Below are 20,269 nucleotides of genomic sequence, written 5' to 3' on the forward strand. Positions count from 1 at the left end.
AAGTGCTTACTTCATAAGCCCGACGACCTGAGTTGCATGCCCAGAACCTGTATAAAGACAGAAGGAGAGACATGAATTCGCAAATTGTCTTCTGACCTCCATACTCATCCATGGCACAGATATACACACAATGCCTCCCCACTACACACACACAGATACACATGAGGAGAGTAGAAAGAAGAAAAAGAAAATGAAATGGGCGAGGGGAGAAGACAAGGAGGGTGAATAGGAAGAGAGCTCATGGTATTTCCATCATAAGAAAATACATTGTTTTTGTTAGTTTTTCTTAAAAAAAGGAAATTGAGGGAATGGATGGGTAGAGAACTGCCCACTAGAGTAACAAAGAAAGAATAGAGTTGTGAGAAGACATTAATTATGAAAACACTAAATCCTTAGGGGTCAGAAAGGGAAACCAAGCATGGAGTCCAGAGTCCAATCAGTGCAGAAGGCCTGGCTTTATGAAGTAGGGCACAGTAGCAGCATGAAGTGAACCTTGGAAAACAGTGCAGTGTGCTCTCAGTGCTAGACTGATAAACCCCAAATTGAGCTGGCAGCTGGGGTGACACACACTGCTGTCCAGAGGTCCTTGGGTATAGAGTAATACCAAAAACTCGGGAATAGTTTAAATTCTTCCTGTCTCTATAGATCCATCACTAAGTAAGAAAAGAGGCCCACAGAAGCAGAGGTTATCACTCTAATTCTGACTCCAGAACAGGGTGGGATGGAGAAACTAAAGCAGAAGTTCCCAGCACACTGGCCTCATCCAGATCTCCATGCTCTACTTACCAATCCCCACACTAACATTCTGAGGAGCTATTATTGGACTCTCTTAGAGTTTAAATGCATAGTGTCAAAATAGTTAATACATTTTGATGTGGGAGTCCCCTCTGTATGCTGTGATTACCATTAATAAAAAAAACTTTCTTGGCCTGTAGATAGGGCAGAACTTAGGTAGTCATGGAGGACTGAACTGAATGCTGGGAGAAAGAAGGGCAGAGTCAGAGAGACGCCATGGATCCGTGGCTGGAGGTAGATGTGCTGAAACTTTGCTGACAGGCCATGACCTCATGGTGATATATAGATTAATAGAAATGGGTTAAATTAAGAGTTAGCCAATAAGAAGCTAGAGCTAATGAGCCAAGTAGTGATTTTAATAAATACCATTTCTGTGTGATTATTTCAGGGCTGGGTGGCCGGGACAAATAATCAGCTCTCCCCCAACAACATTTGTTTGGTTTTTTTGTTTGTTTGTTTGTTTAATAAAAGGATGCCTGAAAACAAATCGACAGTTTGTACTATGTTGCAGTTAGACCCACAAGTATTCGCTAGCAGCTCCATTCCTATGCATTTCCCGGGAAGAAGTGAAAAGCTGTGTCTTCACAGAGATGTCCATGAATGTTTTACGGAACGTGTATTCATTACAGTTAAGAGACAGGAAAGACTGCACATCTGTGAGTACATATGAATAAGCACACTGGGTAGATTCCAGCAATACAATGCAACAAAAAGCAAAGCAAACCTGCATGAAATGAAAGAGCATTATGCTAATTAGAAAAATATCAAACCTGCTGGGATTGGTGGTTCACTCTGTAATCACAGCATTTGGAAGACGGAAGCAGGAGGTTGCAGTAAGTTCAAGGCCAGCCTGAGCTATGTAGCACGTGCCTCTCTCCTGAATCTCTAAGTTATGGGACATGGATACTGGAAACACCTTTGTTTCACATTTGTGCTCTTTGGCAAATTCCTACCCAGGATCCAAAAGTTAGCTGACATATGTTCTACGGTTAAGACTCCATTACTACCACATTTTAGTTGTACAACTTGAGTCCCAGTTTTCTCATTACAATTCAATTAGCTGTTAGGAGTTCTATAAGCTGACCAAACTACACAACTGTAACATATATACAGAGTGCCTAGGTCATGTTGGTTTGGTCTCCATGAGCTCCTATGAGCCCAGGTTAGTTGATTATATAAAACTTCTGTGAGTCCTTGACCCCTACACTCCTTTCTCCTCCTCCACAGCATTTCCAAACTCCACCTGTTTGGCTGTGAGTCTCTGCATGTGCCTCCATCACTTGCTGAATGACAAGAAGGGGGGATGCCTCTGACTCTTTTACTGGCTTTTTTTACTTCGCATACTGGGACACCTTGCCTGACCTTAATACATGAGATGGTGCTTAGACGTACTGAAACTTGATATGCCATGGTTTATTGATACTCATAGGAGATCTGCCCTTTCCTTGGATGGAGATAGAAGAGGAAAGGATTCAGGACATAGGAGGGGGACCTGGGGAGAGGGATTGGGAGGGGAGGATGAGGGTGAGAGGCTGTGGCCAGGATGTAAAATAAATAGATGAATAAAAATAAAAAAATAAAAATTCAATTAATTGGGTTTGTGGGAGGGGGTAATTTGTTTGGTTGTTTGGTTGCTTTTTCAAGACAAGGTTTCCCTGTGTAGTCCTGGCTGGGTTGCTTGTTTGTTGGGTTTTGTTTTTTGTTTTTCTGAAACAGGGTTTCTCTGTATAGTACCTGCTGTCCTAGAACTCGCTCTGTAGACCAGGCTTGCAAATCAGAGATTTGCCTGCCTCTGCCTCCCAAGTGCTGGGATTAAAGGCATGCACCACCACACACAGCAAATATTCAATTCATTGTAACCAGGATGATTTCCCTTTGATTACCTCAAAATCAACTGATTAGGACAAGTCACTCAAAGGGAAGGCATTGACTAAAAAGGGCTATGATTCTTTGGGAGTCATCTTAGAACTTCACCTAAACAAACCATTCTTTAAAAAGTGCCCACCCCTACATAACATTTATGAGTGTTATTTAATCAAAATTTAAGCACAGAATATTTTTATTACGTTTTTTAAATCAATAAAAATATATTTTATTGCTAACAATTATAAAAAGATATCTCAATTTCTAGAAAATGCTAAAGATAGGAGATAATGATCATGTAGCAATACTTGCAATGTTTAAATAGACTTTATTAATGTTCTCTGAAATCCTGGGTGGTAGACACTATTAACTGTACAGAAAAGATGATGAGACCTGACATCACAGAACTGGTATGTAGTAACAAAAGTTTTAAAACAGCATATGTAAATGGAAATCAGGGTAAATATCTATCATCTTAATTCACCTAAGCTTCAACCAAGAAAAGAAAGGAGAAAAAAAAACTAGATGACTAGAATAACTTATTTTCCCCAATTCTGGAGGACTAGGAAGTACAAGATCAAGTTGCAGGCAGAACCAGTGTCTGGTGAGGTCTTCTTGGCTCACAGTGTCCTCACATGGAATGAAGGGCAAGGCACTCTCTGGGAACCCTTTCATAAGGACACGAATGCCATGCATGAGTACTCTCTTATGACTTAATCATCTTCAAAGGACTCCCTTCTTAATGCCACCATCAGGCCAAGGGTGAAGACTTCAACATGAGGATTTGGCACTGGGTGGAGGCTCTGCTGAAGTCAGCAACTGTTGGTCCTTCTGTAGAGTCTTGAAAGAGCACCTCACTAATGGAACAGGCGTGAGAGCACACAATAAAAGGATCTAGAGAACAGACAGAACTGATGTGGCAAATCACGCACAAAGAGCAACGGTTCTCAACTGCCCCAATGCTGTGACTCTTTAATACAGTTCTTCACATTGTGGCAAGCCCCCCATCATAAAAATATTTCCATTGCTACTTCACAACTGTAATTCTGCTAGTGTTATAAATGTAAATATCTGTGCTTTCCAATAGTTTTAGGTGCCCCCTGTGAAAGGGTTGTTTGACCCCCCAAAAAAAGGACAAGACCTATAGGTTGAGAATCAATACCAATGTGGAAGATGACAAGAACATGTGTTCGCTATTATGAGACCAGAAAAAATGTGTTGTTGAGGGGAAGCTAGTTTTAAAAGACAATTAACTCTTAAGGGATTTTATTTCTAGTACTTAATTGCCTGTGTGGACTTTGGGGGAATCCTGAAAACAATAGCTCAAAGTCTCTGTGCATTCTCTTTGAAATAAACATAGGTCTTTTAAATGAATTTCTGTTGATCAATTCGTGTGGCAATATGACATTTCGAACAAGGACAGAATTTCTAAAATAGGGAGACACTTCAGTTGGCCAAGTACTTGCTATGCAAGCATGAGGACCCAAGTTGAGATTCCTAACAGCCCTATACAAAGCCAGGCACAGAAGGGAGTACATGCCTGTAGACCCAATGCTGGGGAGACAGACAGAAGCAGCCTTGGAGCTTGTGGGCTGGAGAATTTAGCTGAATTGTTAAGCTCCAGTTCAGTGAGAGATGAAGACTGGCTGAGGAAGGCACCTGATGTGAGCCTCTGGACTCCTCTACTCCCACACCAGCATGCATGTACACAACAAACACACACATAGAAAACAGACTCCTCTACTACCACACATGCACAGACACAACAAAAACACACAAAAGCTAAATCAATAAGCTTTTGCTCGCTACAGCTTTTTAAAAAGACTATCTGATGAAAAGCACACATTTACTAGACCATATTTTATTTATATATACAAAACACATTAAAATGTAATGCAGGCATTTCAATTTAAATTAAGCAAAATTCTAAGCTAATATGGGTAATAAAATTCTCTCTCAATGTTGCTTGGTTTCCTTTGTAATAGTTTTTAAAGTTTTATATCTTTATGGCTTATATCTTCTTTAAAAAAAAATCCTAGGATAGCTAGAGAGACGGCTTAACAGTTAGAGCACTGGGCTGTTCTTGCAGAGGACCTGGGTTTAATTCCCAGCCCCCACATATAAACTGGTTTCTGGGGATCCAACGAACTCTTCTGGCCTCAGAGGCAAGCAAAGTACCCTTAAACATAAAATAAAGGGTTTCAGCCAATATTATTTAAACTATATTATCTTGACAAACTCAATCATGACTGCCTGGAAAACAGTACACAAAGGCTAGATGGTGATGGCATGGTGAAGTGCCATGCTGTGACAGGTTAATGACCGTTCTGTCATTAAAGACTAAAGCATTTCACAGTGTGGAGCAGACCACGCCTCAGATACATGGTGGGCATTTATTATTTGACGGGTTGGGTGAGCTGTGAAGCCTCTCTGGCCTGGAGAGTTAAACACAACTCACTCGAGAGAAATTATCATCAGGTATTCCACAGAAGTACCAGGTACACGAGTACCTGCCACCTCAGAAGAGGGCTCGCTCTCCCTTCTTTATCAAGCCAGCACTTTAGAGCACTGATCAGCGCTCCCTCTCAGTTTCTCTCTCTAATCAAAGTCTCAGCTCGTATGTGAACTGCCTCCTTCTAGTGTTGCCTATGAAAACCACAACCAAGAAGTTGACTAAATTCACAGACAGTGTAGGTAGCAGTTTGAATGTAATTGCCTCCCATAATCTGACACTATTAGCAGGAATGGCTTCACTGGAGTGGGGATAGCCTTGATGGAGGAAGCCTGTCACTGTGGGGGTGGGCTTTGAAGTTTCCTATGCTCAGGATACCACCCAGTCTCAGTCGACTTCCTGTGACCTGCATATCGAGATGTAGCCAGCACCATCTCTGCCTGCCTGCCACAACGTTCTCCACCATGATGATAAAGTAAGACAGGCACAAAATTTTCAAAATCTGTATCATCAACATATTCATATGTAAGTTAATACAGTCTTGACCAAAAAAAGAGCTTTTATGGTACACAATTTAGATTGTTTGTGGTTCAGTCCAGTTGGATAAAAGCAAAACACAGCCAGCCCCAAATAACATATCTTAAAGTCACAGCACTGTGGATAGCTTCCCCAATGAATTTGCCCATCCTTGTGCACATGCACACAATGAACATGGGGAGTGTTGTGAAAACCATACAAAATGGAAAAGAAAATGAACCAAACCAAAGTGATGTGTAGCAAAATATTTACCTGTTAATTTGTCCTAAGGGGAAGTTCTGTTTGAGTAAAGAGCTGCTGGCATAGCATCATGTAGAATACATGCCATGCTAAAAAACAATAGCAGACAGAACCATGTCCTGTGGCACAGATGGAATGTGTCACCCAGCAGCTGCCATGCCCGGGTTATATCAAGCCACAGATCTCGGATTTCCCAGCAATATCCCATCTAGTTTCTTCAGTGTCCCCTGAAACTGCTCTAACATCCAAGAGACAAACAAAGGGCAGTCCTCTCAAATGTGGCTAATTTTTGAAATCCCCACATATGGTGTTTGGATATGAGCACGGAAAAGCCATATCTGAGCACCTAGACATAACGTGACCCATCCAAAGTGGCGCTAGTGGAAGAAGCACTTAATGGAGTATGGGGGAGCTGTCCCTTCTGCATCTCATGATGCCTTCCCAAGGAGCATCCTGTCTAAATGGTATTCCTGAGGAGGTGACAACTGCGAGAGTCTGTGCGAAATGGAACTGCCAGGTGATTTCCCTGAGAAGAAGTGGCAAGTTCAGGGCAGAGAATTGATCAAGTCCTATGTGGAAACACTCTTAAGTACACCTGCCACGTCTTGCTTCCAGTCAGCTAACGGCCACCTGATTGTGTGTGGTCATTCTTGGAAATGCAAATTCAATAGCACATTTTCTCTAATTAGGTATTGTTGATTCTGATTTGTTACAGGAAATGGCACTTCAATTGGAAGAAACTTTAATTTTCTTTAGAAATTGATTTTAAAATAGTCACAAATAAAGAGCTATCACTTCACCAGAGAAAACATCAAATATTCAACACAACATATAGATATAATCTTTACAAAACCCAAATTCCAAATGCTTCTGGTCAAGACAGAGTAATAGGAACCATACTTATCCATCCACCTTAAAACAACAGGAGACACAGGAAAACCACAAGAATGAGCTCTTATGACAGTGACCATTACCCAGTAAGGAAAAACATCCTTGGAGGGTGGGTGATGGGGAAGCTTTGTTAACCAATTATCTTCAAGAGGTGGACCAAGTTAGGGTATGGCTTTCTGGAACCAGGAGAAAAACGGGCACACAGCTCAGGTGCTCTTTCTCTCTGTGGTTTCTTTGCAGCACAGATGAGCTTGGACTTCTCGTTCCTTTTTTTGTGAGTTTTTCCCCTTTTGTTTATCGTTTAGCTAGCCTGGTTATTTCCCAAATCGAGCTAACTTCTACAGTTGGCACCCAACATAGGGCTCAGGTCTCCAGTGGCTCTAGCCAGCTGCTGTCAGGTTCTACACGGTTCATTTGGGTGTAGAATTCCCACGCAGTGACTCTGAGTAGCCACTAGCCGTGGTTCTTCATATTTTCTCATTAAATATCTCAGAGGGCCTTGGCCACCCATGATTGCGTGGTTGGCTTCTGGGTCCAGTACGGGATGTGGACTTTCCTGATTTCTTGCTCTCTTTGTTCTCATGTGGCTGTGGACCAGTCAAGAACTTCTGCAGAGAGCACAGTCTGTAATTTACATTGAAAAACTGTTCTTAATCTGAGCATATCTTTCAGCATTTAACACCAAAATTCAGAATCAAGCCAGTCATACGGCTACGGGTACGCTGTGACACCTACTGGCAGGTAACAGTTATTGCACCTACTCCAGCTCAAATTCAACCAAAGGTAAGATTTATATTTAAAATATAAAATATAAATTTATAATTTAAAAGGGCAAGATGACACAATTTAACAATCTAGGAATTCAATAGCCTTTTGACTTACACCATGTACGATGTTATGCAATGTTATGACTTTCCTTTTACATCCCTCTATTTGATTCAGGGGATTAGCTTTGTCCTCCATACTTTCTCCTTAAAAACATGGTTTGATAATAGGGCCAAGAATGAGGTGCTTTTTAAAACGATACAGTCTTTACAGACTTTTAATGATCAATAAAAAGTGAAAATCAGCACTCTGGAAGGATACAACCAATTTGACAAATAGAACCCAGTCAAATGAGGCACTTTTAAAAATGATACCGTCTTTACAGACTGATAATGATCAACTGAAAGGGAAATTCATGCTTGGATTTAGAGAAGTACAGAGACATTGGCCAACTCCAAAGCCAGCTCTATATATTCCTATTGTATACAGTTTTGTATTGGTTTTAGATGGCTCTTGTTTAGACAAAAGGGGAAGGTGATGGGGAAGCTTTGTTAACCAATTATCTTCAAGAGGTAGGACCAAGTTAGGGTGTGAGATCTGCAAATATTTTCTAGATTGCCTCTGTACTCTTGCCTCCTTTTTTATTGCTAGGAATCAAACCCACAAACCCAGGCTTTGCACACAGAAGGCACGCAGTCTGCCAGTGAGTGAGTCACACCCCCAGCCTATCAGAGGAGTAAAGGTTAATCAGGGCTCACAGCATCACAAAAGCAGCTGACTCCTTTGCTTTGGGCCTGAGACAAGACAGAAACATCATGGCAGCAAAAGAATGTGGCAAATGCTTCTCACCTCATGAGGATAGAAAGCAGAATACAACAAACGAAGGCCCAGGGAAAAGATACCTTCAGAGGCAATGTTCCAGTGGATTCCTTCCTCCAGCCAGGCCCTCCACCTCCAACGTTCATACCACCTTCTGTTATCATTCATGATGCAGGTGACCCTAGGCTGGTCCCACGAGGGGCAGTGGCGGGTGACCTGAGGCCAAGATATCCCATGCAAAGAGAGTTTGGATATAGAGTTTATTTTATAGAGTATTGGGAATGATATAAGAATAAGGGGTTATGGAGGGTTGGAGGAGGGGAGCAAAGAAAGGGGTCACAGAAAGAAGGTAGAGAGAAGCAGAAACTGCCTCTTCAGAAGAAGAATGGATGGGGGGAACTTCCTTTTGTATGCTGTGAATACCATTGGTTAATAAAGAAAACTGGCTTGGCCTGAGAGGGTAAAGAGGCAGGGAAAACTAAATTGAATGCTGGGAGAGAGAAGGCAGAGTCAGAGGGAAGCCATGGAGCTGCGGCCAGAGACAGACATGCTGAAAGCTTACTGGTAAGCCACTGCTATGTGGCAATACACAGATTAATAGAAATAGGTTAAATTAATATGTAAGAGCTAGCCAATGAGAAGCTAGAGTTAATGGGCCAAGCAGGATTTAAGTACTCTGTTTTCTGTGTGATTATTTCGGGGCTGAGCAGCTGGGAACCAAGAAGCAGCCTCCTTCCAAAAAAACTGGCACACCAATGTAGCCAACTAAAAACTTGAGAGAGCTTGAAAAGGAATTCTAGACACAAAATTACAGAGTTTAACACAGCTTCTTGCTGTTTGTTGGTAGCATGAAGCAGATCCTTTAAGAGAGGTTTTCCTGACTCAGCGGTAGCAGAAAAAAAAGCTGTATGGCTTTGAAATGCTGAATTTCTGGGCCATGCTGTCAATATGACCTCTGGTTCTTTCAGAAAGCTGAGTATTTAAATGGGGTTTTGTGCACAGAGTGCTACAATTGCTTAATGGCTTGACAAAGACCTGCTGCATACTTGGAACTGGGGCAATGTGCATGGCTTGCAGAGGTGGTGAACAAACTTCCACCATGTTGGATTGTGAGGAACAAACAGGAAGGGCCTTATATACCCTAGTAATGGCACAGCTTAAGTTTTTAAGAAGTGCTTAGCATATTAAAAAGCACTCCTAGACAGTAATAATTACAGATACACAATAAGGACAAAGTCAGATGGAAAAGACCTCTAAATTCGTGACAGTGTTGGATAAACATACATAGGCTTGGGAGAGAAGAAAATGAATATAGACAGTTATAAAAAGAAGTAAATGGGTTTTTAAAAAATGGTAAAGTTTTTAAAGAGACAGAGTACAGACAGTCATAGATTAAAGGAGTAAAGATAATAAAATATTAAAAATAGAGTAAAAGCAAATAAACTACATAAAGATGGAGAATACACAGAGAGTCTAGATTATGTATATTATTGTTTTCTTTCAATTTTTTGACTGTGAAGGAGCTAAGTAATCAATGCATATACTTTAAAGGTCTCTTGTCTAAGGATTTGTTGCTTTGGAAAAGCGGTTCTTCTTTTATTTCCACAGAGGATAAGAACCTGTGGAATTTTTTGAGACTAATGTGGTTTTATGGACCAAGACCCCATTGAAAGGTAGCTGTGAACACCCCCCCCAAAATAGGAAGCAGTTTGGAGAAGAAATACACCCATATCCCAAATACTATTTATAAATGTTTCTTTACAATTAAAGGGGGATATGCTATAGAGATTTGCATGAGTATGGATCTTGGTTTATTGATAAAAATTTTAGGTCAATTTTATTGTGTGTATATTTCTGTTCTTGATTAGGGTGTTGTGTTTGTGCAGCTCATATCAAAGTGTAATGCATGGTTAAGAAATATAGGTTAATAGATGGTCATCTATAATAGTCAAGCTTGTAGTCATGGTAGGTTTTCTAGATATACAAAGATATATTCAGTTAGATAGGTATTCTTCAAATCTTTCAGAGGCCTACAGAATATGGCATTTAAAATGTTTCAATAACTTAGAACTTTTCAGGACAATGAGACACATCTGCTCCTGGCAGCACCAATCTACTACAAGAGGATGATGGGCATCAAAGAGGCTTTTTATGGTGTTAGTTAGCCACTTGGGCAAGAAACTGCTCTTGCCTGGACTGCTTGATGGCATGCTATATGAACTGGACATGCATGACCCACAGAGAAATGACTGCTGAACTTGCCTAAAGGTGAGATCATCCTTCAGGATTCCTGCTTCATGAAAGAATAGAAAGATTCTGCTAGACATTTTGCTGCCTAGTTCAAGACCTCCACCTCATAAATTAGGCAGTCATTCCAGTTCAACCACTAGTTAACAACCCTTACAATCTCTTGTCTAACGTCCCCCCTACCACCTCCGATTTTACAGTTCTAGACCTAAAAGATGCCTTCTTCACTGTCCCTTTATACACTAACTCATACTTCCTCTTTGCCTTCACCTGCGAGGACCCTGACTCCCGGCCCTTCAGACAGCTTACGGGGATTGTTCTCCCTCAAGGTTTTCAAGACAGCCCCCATTTCTTTGGCCAAGCTCTGGCCTGAGATCTCTCAAACTTTGACTCAGGTTCCAGCACGCTCCTCCAGTACATGGACGACCTACTTCTCTGCATTCCTACATTGTCTCTGTCCCAACAGGCCACCTCTGTGCTCCTGAACTTCCTCAGATCCCTGGGATATCGAGTTTCACCAACAAGGCTCAGCTATGCTCTCCTACAGTGGTATATTTGGGTGTTCAACTTAGCCTGGGGTCCAGGCACTGCAAAATTTACAGCCTCCAACCACAGGGGTCCTCTCATTTTTGGGTTTGTTGAGGTTCTTTCGCCATTGGATTCCTAACTTTTCCATTATATCCAAGCCTCTGTACCAGGCAGCCAGAGATACACCCAAGGGACCTCTCACCCACCCAGCCATTGTTCATCACCACTTCTCTCTACTGCAGGATGCCCTTCTAACAGCTCCTGTCCTTGCTCTTCCAGACCCCACAAAGCCTTATCATCTCTATAAAGATGAGAGGTCAGGAATGGCCACAGGAGTTCTAACCCAACAGGCTGGGCCTTCAAATCTGGCAGTCGCCTTTTTAATCCAAACAGCTGGACCTCACCTTCTGTGGATGGCAACCATGCCTAAGAGCCCTGGCAGCAGCAGCTGAACTCAGTCGGGAGGCTCTCAAGATCGCATTGTCTGGGCCAATCACACTATATTCCACCCATTGCATCTCAGACCTTCTGAGACACTCCTCTCTCCCTCATTGGGCCTTTACGAGTCCAGACTTTTCACTTACTGATTCTAGAAAACCCCCAAATTACTTTGGCTTCAAGTCCTGCCTTAAAACCTGCAACTCTCCTCCCTGTTCCCTCCCCCTCTGGCACCTCCTCTCACTCTTGCCCAGGGGCTGTAGATGCTTTAACCTCACCCCAGCCCAGTTTTCTAGACCAGCCACTTGCAGATCCCCAACTCACTCTGTTTATTGACAGAAGTTTCCTTATAGATAAATCAGGAAACTGACAGGCAGCATATGCAGTAGTCACTTCTACTGACATAGTCAAAGCAATCCGCCTGCCAATAGGAAGCTCCTCACAAAAGGCTGAATTAGTTGCCTTGACTAGGGTGCTCCAAATAGCTAAGGGCCAATGGGCTAATACCTACACTGACTCTAAATATGCCTTCTTGATAGCCCATACTCATTCTGCACTCTGGAAGGAAAGGGGCTTCCTTACTACCAAGGGCACTCCCATAGTTAACAGAGAGGCCCTCCAGCTCCCTGCAGAAGTAGCCGTTATTCACTGTCAGAGACACCAGTCCTCCAAGGACCCAGTGGCCTTAGGCAGTGCCAAGGCTGACTCAGTAGCCCAGCAGCTGGCCTCCAGCTCCTCAGACTCCACAGAACATATTTTGTTCTTAACTCCCTCCTATCAGCCCTGTTACCAACCAGAAGAGAGGGACGAGCTTAAAAAGGGGGGGGGGGGCACAAAAAAGGATTGGTGGTTCTCTTTAAATAACCGTCTCATCCTTCCTCAAGACCAGGCATTGTCAATCATTTCACATATCCATCAGACCTTACACATAGGCCCCAAAGCTTTGTTGCACTTCTTGGAGCCCCTTTTTGATGTACCCATCTCCGAGATCATATTTTACAGGTTCACTCCTTCTGCCAGACGTGTGCCCAAGCCAACCCACAAGGGGCTCTCCACATATGTCAATCTCTACACCAGCTCCACGGACATCAACCAGGCAAAGACTGGCAAGTTGATTTCACTCATATGCCTACTCATAAAAAACACTTATTAACACTTGTGGACACTTTTAAAGGATGGATAGAAGCGTTTCCGGTCTCCAGGGAAAGAGCAGATATGATGGCTCAGGTACTCCTGGACCACATCATTCTTCGGTTTGGTGTCTCACAAACCATCTAGACAGACAATGGGCCAGCCTTCACTTCCAGGGTCATGGAGCTCGTGTCAGAAGCTCTCAACATCTCCTGGAAATTCCACGCCCCCTTCCATCCACAATCCTGGGGAAAGGTTGAGAGGGCCAATGGACTCATCAAACAACAGCTAACCAAGCTCTCCATTAAACTCGGGTTATCTTGGCCCTCCCTTCTGCCCATGGCCCTTACTCACCTCAGGGCCACCTCCTGTTCTCCTACGGGCCTGAGCCCTTTTAAGCTGCTTTATGGTAGGCTCTTTCTCCTTAATTATCACCTCCCAGTCCAAACTCCTCCACTGGCAGAGTACCTACCCCACCTCTCCCTTTTAAGATCCCTTCTCTGTTCACACACTGACAGTTGTCTCCCTGCCCCCACACTAGTGGACCCTAATGCCCCTAAACCTGCCCCACTCTCCCCAGGGGACAAGTACTCCTCAAACAGCTAACTCCCAGGTCTCTCGAACATCGATGGACAGGACCTCACATGGTAATCCTCACAACCCCCTCGGCTGCCAAGCTCTTGCAACACCCATGCTGGTACCATCTCTCCAGGCTCAAGCGGGCCCCTACTCAGGACACTTGGTCTGTCCAGCAGACAGGACCTTCCACCCTCCGGTTTTCCAGGATACCACAATGAAGGGCCTACCTGTACCTGCTCCTCATCCCGGCACGCTCATCTTTGGTAATAACAGTATTTTCTTCCTAGACACCTGCCTTCTCACCTCCCCCAAGGAACAGATGCCTGACGTCTCTGGGATGACAGTACATGGAATGCCTTTCCAGCCACACCTCTCACTGAGTGTGGACCCACCAACACCTAGCTCCCTCCTTCCCCACATTGCCCTATACCTGCAGGAAGTAGACAGACTCGAGTCAATGCCCCTTATTCCTAGAGAGCCCAAATTGTTGGTCACAATTATCACTTTAATTTCCTATCATCCCTATATCCAAAGGGTCTGGAAATGTTAAGTTGGGAACACAGACCCCAGCCCCTCAAATCTACCCCAGCCCCCAGGCCTGAGAACTATATTGGTCTGGACTCCAAATTCCAGCACACAAGGTATTTATGTGAGCTCCCAAAGGAGAAACACGTGGTCCTTTTTCCTTCCTCCTGGTAGTTGTGTTCGCTGCCTCCTGAGAGCACAGGACTCCCATTAAACCTGGATATTTCTTAATTTGGCTTGTTTTGATCTGGCTTGATTGAAAATTTGCATTGGCAGAGAGCCTGCATTGGGAAAAATTCCTAACAGTTATGATAAAAGATAAAGTAGATATAAATATTTTAACTAATTCTTGCTTGGTAATTGTTTTGTTACATGTAATTTTACTATGTTAAAGTTAAAACCTTCCTTTTTATTTAAGCAGAAAAGGGGAGGTGATGTGGGATTCTCCTCTGTATGCTGTAAATACCCACTGGTTCATAAAGAAAACTGGCGTGGCCTGAGAGGGTAGAGTGGCCACGAAAACTACACTGAATGCTGGGAGAGAGAAGGTAGAGTCAGAGAGACGCCATGGAGCCATGGCCAGAGACAAACATACTGAAACCTTGCCAGTAGGCCACAACTCTCATGGTAAAATATAAAATAATGGAGATAAGTTAATTTAAGATATAAGAGTTAGGCAATAAGAAGCTAGAGCTAATGGGCCAAGCAGTGATTTAAAGAATATAGTTTCTGTGTGATTATTTCGGGGCTCAGCAGCAGGGAACCAACAAGCAAACTCCTTCAACAAAAGAGAGATACCTTGGTGGGAAGGGGGGATTTAGAGTGGGCAGAAGTTGTCTTGTAAAGGGATAGGTACCCAGGTGACAGGCAAGACCAGCAAATTATAACACCTTCCAAAATAGGGCTTTCAGCAAGGAACCCACCCTTTAACACATGAACCCATAAGGTCAATCTATATTCAAATCACAGGAGTGAAGAAACTAGTCAAAAACAGATTTTAAAAATTCTGAAATGGCAGCGGGCGCTTTTTGTCTGCAGATTCCATATTCAAGGGTTCAACCTACCACAGATCACACATATTAAAATTTATTTGTGTTTGCACTAAACACATACAGACTTTTTACTGTACATACATACACTGTTTACTCCAAGGAAACAACCTGTTTGCCTCAGGCAGCATGAGTCCTTCTCCTGTGAGCACCATTAGGATTAGGGTCTGCTACCTGGGGAGGAGGTGGGGGGTCTTGGAAACAGAGGTTGCCAAGGGACAACTGTAGATGCTCATTAAACATACATCTTATTCTAGGTTCATAATAACCCTTTGAACTGCATTTTAGCATGACAACAAGGGACAATAAATGATCCAGCTGCCCACTAACCCTAATTCAGATCAACACCGTGAAGTTAGTGGAGCTATTCCCATGGCCATACAATACTCATTTTCACAAACAGTCTTGGATCCACTATTTCAGCACTATAGAGACAGCAAATATAGAAATCACATAGTATTTTAGAGTTTAAAAACCTTTAGGGCAACTTTCTGGGAAATGGCTGCATTGTTTAAAACAACAGCTAAAGCAGCATCTGGAGTTTACACTTCAACATGAAAACAGTTAAAGAATGAGAACTGGACTGGGGTGGATTTAGGGGATGGGCTCTTTTTGCATGTGGTCTACTAGGGTTTTCTTTGCTCTGAACGACCAATGTACAAATCTTAGAATCAAGGGCTTTAGTGTCCTCTAGTGGCCACTCTCCACCTCTGCAACCTACTTTGTCCCAAATATTCTACTCCAATCCTCTGAAGAGAACAGCGGTTACAGCAACTCCCTATGTGTCACAGAAGGGCAGACAGTGCTCTTGGATTTTTCCAGGATAACAAGCAGCGAGTGGCAATCAGGAAAACAAGTAAAATTACTGCCATGTTTTTATTTAGAGATTAACTAATGGAAAATATTGACTCACAAAGGAAAAGGTGGAATAGAACCTGAAAAGAAGTGTTGGTGTGAAGTCCCATGTAGACATGTTCCTTCCACTCTGAGTCTCCGTCTCACCACGCCGTTTCCATTCTAGTCTAGGCACCAGGTGTTAGTGTCCAGGCACACTCTGGCCCTGCCCCTTGGGCACAGCAACCCCTCTGCTATAGCACTGTGCACAGGTGCAAAGGCCCCTTTAAGAGAAGCTCTGCCTACTCCCAGCCCCCCTCTTCTCCCACACCTTTCCAATAAACTCCATCCCCACCAATCTCTCTGAAGCCACAGTGCTAAAGCCTTAAGTAGTCACCTGTGTGCTTAAGACCAGGCTATACAGCAAAGACTCTTTTCTTCTGTGTACAAGGCCTGTGTCCAGGCCCTTCATTTAAAAATCAGTTCTCCCTGAATTTGACAGTAGGTTTTTTAGGTGAGAGACCTTAGCTAATATAAGAATCCCTTCCTATTTGCAGGTATTTGTTTCAAGCAATCCATTATTTACAGCCGTAGACCATTTTCTGTTGCTATAACTGGAATAACATAGACTGAACAGTTTATAAAGAAGAAAGATTTGCTCATCTCACAGTCCCTAGGCCGAGAAGATGGAAAGACATCTTCTCTGATCAATGGTCTGCATGCTGTTCAGAACTCTGCAGAGTGCTGAGGTGGCACAGGATACCACAAGGGGAGGGGAGCACAAAAAAAAAAAAAAAAAAGGGCAAACCCACATGGGCATTTATTAGAGTTATTCCAGGATACCTCATTAATCTATTAATGGGTCAACCCATTCATCAGATGTGTGCCTCTGTGATCTACTTACCTTTTAAATCCTCTCTCATCTCATTTCTTTTTTTTAAATATTTATTTATTATCTATACAATATTCTGTCTGTGTGTATGTCTGCAGGCCAGAAGAGGGCACCAGACATCATTACAGATGGTTGTGAGCTACCATGTGGTTGCTGGGAATTGAACTCAGGACCTTTGGAAGAGCAGGCAATGCTCTTAACCACTGAGCCATCTCTCCAGCCCCGCTCTCATCTCATTTCTTAAGATCTCACAATGGGGATTAAATCCAAAGTAAGTTTAATGAATCATTAAAACCACAATACTTACCATTTCTGTTTTTTACTACACTTGTTCATTGTGTGGAGGTATGCTTATGCTCGTGTGTGTGCACAGGCGTGTACACGCAGGCGTGAGAAAACAAGTCAGTTCCCTCCTCCCAGGATTAATCCCAGATTGCAGGGCTTGATGACGTGCACCTTTACCTGCTGACCCATCTCGTCAGTTCAAGAAATAAACATTTCTAAAAACTTGGACATCTTAACTCTTTACTCCAAACCTGACTGCATTTAAAGATTATGATTACAAAGCATTCTGAAGAGGACAACTATTTACATGCACATCCAGTATGCTCATAAACCCACTCTATCCAACCTGCCGCATCTTTTAAATGAGAATCTCTTACAACAGTCGGGGCTTACCGATGTCTCCCTCCCGTGATTCTGCAGTTTACGTGGGAAATCAGTGAGGAAACAGCAGGAAGATTACGGAAGCAAAGCTGTTGCCTCAGCCCATTCCCATTCCCAGGAGGGCAAGTGAGCAGTGCGGGAAAGAATCTGAAGTTCGGCACAAGGCCCCCCATAAACGAAACTTTTGATAGTCCCTGCAAGCTATGACAACTTAGTACAAAAACACAATGTTTTATTCACAACTTCTACAGAAAATGCTTTACAGTTTCACACAGACGACTATCAACCTGGTCAAGTTGGGAAAGAAACTTTCCCTCTACCAACTTGGGTTTGAGTGCTCTGGGATCTCTGAATTGGCAACAGATAGGAGCTCACTGCCCAGGAAGGAGGAAGTGGCTCCTTAAACGGCCTGGGATCAAACAGGGGGGAGTTACATACCAGCAAAAACTTCAGAAGGCAAGCAGGGGCATTTCTAATCAGGCTCCTTTGTTTTGCAAACTCTTCCGAATCTAACAGTTTTAAACATCAGTCATTTTCCTGTCTGGAAATCTGCAAGGAGCCTGTGAGAGCAAAATTCCACAGCCTGCTTTGTGTCACGTGAGGCAGATGACTGTGTCCAGCGTTTTCAGTTTAAAGTCATTTTATGACTTGCTGGTGGGTAGGTGGTCCCTTCTGTTCAAAAGAGCACATGAAGCTCTTCACAGAGCTTGCTATGGAGAGAAGAAATCTACACAAGGAAAAACAAAAGCCTAAACACACTGTCCCATAATCCTCTGAGCAAGTCAGTGCACTGCATGACTGCGTCTCAATTCTCTGATGTTGGATAGGAAATGGAAACTGTTATGGAAAATTATTTTAAGGTGGGTTACTTTTGTTTATGTTGTATTTAACTCTGTGAAGCTGTGTTCAAACACCTGACGGTCTAATAAAGAGCTGAAGAGCCATAGAAGGCAGGAGAGAGAAACAAGCGGGGTTGGCAGGCAGAGGATAAATATGAGGAGAAATCTGAGAGAAAAAAGATATGGAAATGAGAGAGGAAAAAGGAGGACTTCAGGGGCCAGCCAGATGCGGGGTAAGAAGGAAAGAAATGGTATACAGGAATAGAGAAAGATAAAAGCTCTGAGGCCAAAGAGAGATGGGATAATTTCAAAAAAGCTGGAAAGAAACAAGCCAAATTAAGGCTGGGCATTGAGAACTAAAAATAAGCCTCCATGTTGATTTACTTGGGAGTTCGGTGGTGAGTTCCCCAAAAAGCCTAAAGAGTAAAGGCAAAAACACCAACAGCCGACACCATCTGCCCTATGTGGTTGACACAGAAGCAGCATTGTGCTCGGACCGCAAACGCCCCTCCTCGTTATAGTAAGCAGTCAGCATGTCTAGGACACAATTTTGAAGTACAACAGAAGTTAACCTACAGTTGCCATGCTTCCAAGGCCTGTGAGATCGTACCGAATCTTAATCCCTTTACTGCGGAAAACTCTAGGATTTGCTTTTTCTAGACTGTAAGTTTACAGGTTTAGGGAAGGGTCCTCGTTACTGAATGGAACCTGCGGTCACACTACATGAGGATTGTCACTATGTCTGTCCCGAATCATCGCCATGTGACATTCATTACCTTTTGCATGAAGAAACCCAGGTTTTCAACTGGCTAGCCCTGGAAGAGAGGTGCCTGGTGAGGGACACCACACAGTATCTATGTCACCTTGACCATTTAGGCAAAACCCTCTACCTACCTTATGTCAACAATGAGCCCACTGTTGCTTACAGGCCAGGGAAAGTGGATCCTGTGGCCCACCAGGTTATATGGTCTGATGGCATCAGTCATGGTTGCATCTGCATGACTTCACTTCCAATGCTCCTAGAAGAGGAAAGACGGCAGGCCACAAGACACCTGCAGACAAACCTTCAGTTTGGTCTTAGTAACTGTGCAGGCATGTTATACTTCATGACCAAGCCATATCAGTCGATGTTCTTATCCATCTACAATCATGGGTACAGAACTTAGACCATGGAACCCAATATGGACAAGTTCAACAGAACTGCCATTATACAGGCTGCCTATGCATGCTTCAGCATTGCCAGGGCATAAATTTCATTCATTTCTGTAGAGGAACAGAACCAAAAAAGACATCGCACTAAACCATATGACTATTGTGCAAGTATATATACATACATATATATATATATGGCATTTATTAGCTTGGCTTGTGGGCTCTGGTCCAGCTAGTCCAACAATGGCTATCTACCACAGGGCTGGCAGGCTTTAATGCTGGTGGAGGAATAGATTGGCCAGTCAGAGTGAGTGCAAGAGAGCGAACTTCCTCCTTCCCTGTCATTTATACAGGCTCTCACCAGATGAAAGGTGGATCTTCCTACCTTAAAAGATCCAGATTAAAAGTGGGTCTTCAGGGTTCCCTGACCTGTGGGAAGTCCAAGGACCACCCACCTCCATCCAGGTCTAGTAAGGTGAACATCCAAACTGCCTAGGCTCCCCCAAAGCCAGTACGTGCAGTAGGATCAAAAACCCATTGCCATTGTTCTTGAGTTCTCAGTAGTCTTCATTGTCTGATGTGGGAGTGTCATATATCAATCTGTTGATTTCATTGGTTAAGCAATAAAGAAACTCCTTGGCCCTGATAGGTTAAAACATAGGTGGGAGGAGTAAACAGAATAGGATGCTGGAAGGAAGAGGAAGTGAGCTCAGACTCGACAGCTCTGGTCTCTGGAGCAGAGGCCCTGCTTCGCTCTCCTGGGCATCCGTGATGAAGCTCCGACCCAGGATGGATATAGGTTAGAATCTTCCCGGTAAGCGCACCTTGGGGTACTTACACACATTATTAGAAATGGGCTAGTCCAGGTGTGAGAATTAGCCAAGAAGAGGTTAGATAGAAATGGGCCAAGCAGTGTTTAAAAGAATACAGTGTCCGTGTAATTATTTCGGGTAAAGCTAGCCGTGTGGGCGGCCGGGGTGTTGGGGATGCAGCCCCGCCGCTCCTATTTCAACAATTGTCCACTATG

This window comes from Alexandromys fortis, unplaced genomic scaffold (genome assembly GCF_014885135.2).
Source record: "Alexandromys fortis isolate MF-2015 unplaced genomic scaffold, M_Fortis_MF-2015_v1.1 scaffold_40, whole genome shotgun sequence".
NCBI classification, from domain to species: Eukaryota; Metazoa; Chordata; class Mammalia; order Rodentia; family Cricetidae; genus Alexandromys; species Alexandromys fortis.